Source organism: Phoca vitulina, unplaced genomic scaffold (assembly GCF_004348235.1).
Source record: "Phoca vitulina isolate PV1807 unplaced genomic scaffold, GSC_HSeal_1.0 scaffold7, whole genome shotgun sequence".
NCBI lineage: Eukaryota > Metazoa > Chordata > Mammalia > Carnivora > Phocidae > Phoca > Phoca vitulina.
This window is the reverse complement of record NW_022589710.1, coordinates 59782688-59787335: the sequence shown is the minus strand read 5'-3', so window position 1 is coordinate 59787335 and position 4648 is coordinate 59782688.

Sequence of the window (4648 nt, the reverse complement as noted above, 5' to 3'; positions counted from 1 at the left end):
AGACATCACACGTTAATTTGGTGAAGAACTTGACATTCTTTTAGAAGACACGATTTCAATTTGCTACCAAGGAGGAGAGACAAATCAATACATTTGTCAATGTATTTATGGAGGTCATAATTACAATTGATAATGGATCTTATGGAAAATTAAATTTGATAAAAAAATGGGGTGAATTATATCGAATATCCAAAGTAAAGGGAATGTTTTAAAACTTGCCAAAATAGGCAGTAAAATAAAGAATAGTATGCTGGGGCAACTAAATAAGTGATACAATCAATGAGAATTTCAACCATAGGTCGTTATTGCTATATTATGTTTATGGGTTTTTTTTAAAGCTTTACCTAGATATTAAAAATTTAGTATATCAAATCTCTGTTAGTACTGTTAGAATGTAGAAGACTTTACTACTGATTATTTCAGTGCTAGTCATTATTGATTAGATCTTGACTCCAGTGTTTACCTCTTGCTATATATTTTCTCGTAGAAAGGAAAAATGAATTAAACCGCTTCAACTCTTCTGTATTTGGGGAAAATTTGTGCCCTGTTTTTCTCATTTCTTACCCATAAGGTGTCATATTGCCACTTTGTAAATTATTTATCTCCAAGAAACTTCAAATCTAGAACACTGTATTTTGGCAAGAATAAATGAAAACACCAGAAGGTTGAAGTTAAATTGGAAACCTAGTGTATACACATTTTGCTATATGTTTTCCTCTCTCAAGTATTTTACCCTTTGTTTTAATTGGAGTTGGAGTAAGATTATCATCCATATGGTCCATCCTAATTAGCAGAATTAAATGAGCTTAATTAGCAAGTTCAATATTTTATGATAATCATTTCCTTTAGTTTTTTAAAATATAAACTATTTGTTCTATAATCCATGACATTATTTTCCCATGATTTTAAAGAAACCACATTGTAGTAAATTCTTTCTGTTTTTTTTTTTTTTGTGGGGAGGGGCAGAGGGAGAGTCCTGGAGAGAGAGAACCTTAAGCGGGCTCCACGCCCAGTGCAGAACCCAATGTGGGGCTCGATCTCACGACCCTGAGATCATGACCTGAGCTGAAATCAAGAGTCGGATGCTTAACCAACTGAGCCACCCAGATGCCCTGCAAATATTTTCTATTGCAGTTTCTCTCAGGTACTCGTTAGAAGTCAGTATGTGGGCATAATGTCAGGTTAGTTGGCTATACAAGCTATGGCCAAAAAGAACAGCTGTTTGGAGAAACAAAGAATGCCATCTTTGATCTTGGAAAGTCCGACTTTAGTTTTGCTAATGAGTGGACCAAGTGCTCTGTGATCATGGTCTTCCATTTTTCTTTCTCTCTTACCTTGTTCTACAGATGCCAAGAGATAGATGGTGATATTTTAGGCCAGAAGATACTTTGGTATAGCTTCAGCATACCCTCTTCATTCTAGTTCTTATGGTCTGCATATCTCATTAAGATTTTCTCAAATAAACAATTCCTCTTTTCCTAGGTACCATGTGCGCAAGGTACAAAATATACGTAGTTTATGTGTCCTTTGCTTCCACTCCCTAGGGTTTATGTTATACAGTTGATAGGGACTCTCTAACACTGCATTTGGAAATAAATTTTTTTCTTAGATTTGTGAAAAATGGCATATTGGTCAGTACTCACATGAACTTTCAAGAGAAATCACCTTGTGTGGTAGTGTTTTAAATCTTTGAGACAAATGACTTTATTTTTTAGAGCAATTTTAGGTTCACAGCAAAATCGAGAGGAAGGAAGTACAAAGAGTTCCCAGATACCCCTTACCCCCACATACACACAGCCTCCCCCGTCATCAGCATCTCCCACCAGCGTGATAACATTTGTTAAAATCAATGAACATACATTGACACAGCATTATCACCCGAAGTCTGTAGATTACATTAAGGTTCATTCCTGGTATTGTCCACTCTAGTATCATACAGAGTAGTTTCACTGCCTTAAAAATCCTCTGGAAATGCACCTATTTTAATAGCCACCAAATAAATGTATTGGCTTTTAGATAATAAATAACAGACGTTGTTTTAAAAAAAATCTAGAATTTTATTTGGGTAATTTTTTTTGTGTTCTATTAAAGCTCTCAATTCCTAAATTTATTATAGGTAGTCATGTATTTAACTCAATTTTAAATTATTTAATTTTTAATATTTTTGCAATATGTATATAATGTATAATTTCAGAGAAAGTGTGATTTCTTGGTTTCTTGTATGTCTTAGAATCCTAGGTAAATAAAAAAAAACCTTTTCATTTAAAAGACTTTTCAGTTAGGCTAGTATTGACACAGCTAAGTTCCCAAATATTTTAATTAGTTTTACTTAAGCCTTTTTCAGGTGTAAGAGGTACCGAATGCAGAGCTTTGCATGAAATATAAAAAGAAACACACTCTTCTGTTAATAGCTGTTCATATTATGAGAAAAACATTAGAAGCTGGTAATAAAAAATGAGCTGGTAAGCAAAAATCACTTGTCTTTGTTTTTGCTTAAGCATTTCTTTTTTTTTTTTTTTTTAAGATTTTATTTGTTTATTTGACAGAGACAGAGACAGTGAGAGAGGGAACACAAGCAGTGGGAGTGAGAGAAGGAGAAACAGGCTTCCCGCTGAGCGGGGAGCCCGATTCAGGGCTCGATCCCAGGACCCTGAGATCGTGACCTGAGCCGAAGGCAGATACCTAATGACTGAGCCACCCAGGTGCCCCAGCTTAAGCATTTCTTGACCTTTACTCACTTATAACAAGGAGAAGGGAATCAAAGTGATGCTGGATGACCAGAGGAAGCCATGGAAGGGTTCCCATGGATAGCTGATAGTTTGTACAACTCATCCCTTACATTGTGCTTATTTATAAGCTTTCCAGTTGATATAGTTGGGTAGCTGCAGCCCATGTCAAAATACGTCATCACTATTTGGCTTTCATTTGGTTTTGCATGATTTTTGGTTTTTTTTTTTAGCAGACCTCCTAGAGAAATTATCATTGAAGTATATCAGTTCCAGCACTTACGAGACTGTTAAGAAGGAACCAGTGGGATTTTGAACATGTAATTGTGATCTGAAAATAACCTAAAATGAACTTCTGCTTGAAAGTAGTTATGTGAATTGCTCCGATAATGTACTGAAACTATATTTCCCAGCAAAAATTTCTATTGTTTGTTTGATCAAATCATTGCTTATTTTTTAAGGATTTTAGAAATTTTCAGTAAATGTCACCATTTTATATCATGGCAGTAATGGATACTTTTCTTTTTTTGAAACTTTTGTAATAGATATTTCAAAGGATATATATTTCCTTTTGGTATTTGGTGAGGTATATTGAGGGAAGTACCAGATAAAATATCTCTATGTACACTGTATTAGGGTTTTTCAGAGAAACAGAACCAATAGGATGTATGTATATCTAAAAATATATATATTTTTTAATTACGAGAAATTGGCTCTTGTGTTTATGGAAGCTAAGAAATCCCACAATCTGCCATGAAGGCTGGAGACCCAGGAAGGCCAGTAGTCTAGTTCAGTCTGAATCTGAAGGCCTGAGAACCAGAGGAACCAATGGGATGAATCCCAGTGTGAGGGCAGGAGAAAAGGATCAATTCCTTCTTCATCTCCCTTATGTTCTATTCAGGTGTTCAGCAGACCAAAAGATGCCCACCCATATTGAGGAGCACGATTTACTGAGCCCACTGATCCAAATGCTAATCATGTCCAGAAACATCCTCTTAGACACACCTAGAAATAACGTCACCTGGGCACCCCTGGCCAGTCAAATTGACACATAAAATTAACAGACATCTACTAGTGTTCTCTTGATGGGTCAGCTGAAATTAGTGTTCAACAGTCAACCTCAAATGCTTGAAGTTTTGGTTGAAACATTTGAGTTGAGGAAAGAATTATGAAAAGTAAATGTATATGAAGTACCATATCCATGTTGAAATAGAGGTTTAGTGTTTCAAAGATACTGAAAGAGTTAATGTTGCCCTCCAAAATTGGATATTTTGTCTGAAGACGAATGCTGCCTACATTTTAAATCATATCCTGGTAGAATTTTTTTAACTTGGCAATTACTGATTTTTAACTTTCTCATGTATAGAAAATCTGATCTCTCAAATAACTATTATTAGTTAAAACTGGTAACTAAATTATAGAACGATAACTGTATTAACTGTATGACGATATTAAACTATAGGACTCTGATAATAGCAGTAGATGTCCAGAAAGAAAGTTCTATATGTCTTCTCAGGTGGCTAAAAGGTATCTGATTCCATGCAGAGCTAAATCACTGAGTAAGATATGTCTTTAGATGAAGATGGGGTTTATTCAGTATTGATTTTCATATTCTCATGCTGTGGAATTTGTTTTCTGAGCCACCATTCTTTAGTTTCTGAGGCAGGAGGATGATAAAAAATATCTGTTCATGATAGAACTAGATTTATTTTAACAGATTTTGTTGACTGGGCTCTTACTGTCTTTTAGTTTAATTTCTGGGTCTTTAATATTTCTTGATTAATGCGCTGTATGGAGACTTGATCTTGAAACAACTAAATTTTTAAATGAGCTATTTTATACACTTAATAATTAACTGTAAAAATATCTATATAGTACTTTTTGCAAAGAACTGTTGTAGGTGCTTGCAGGGACAGAGATGA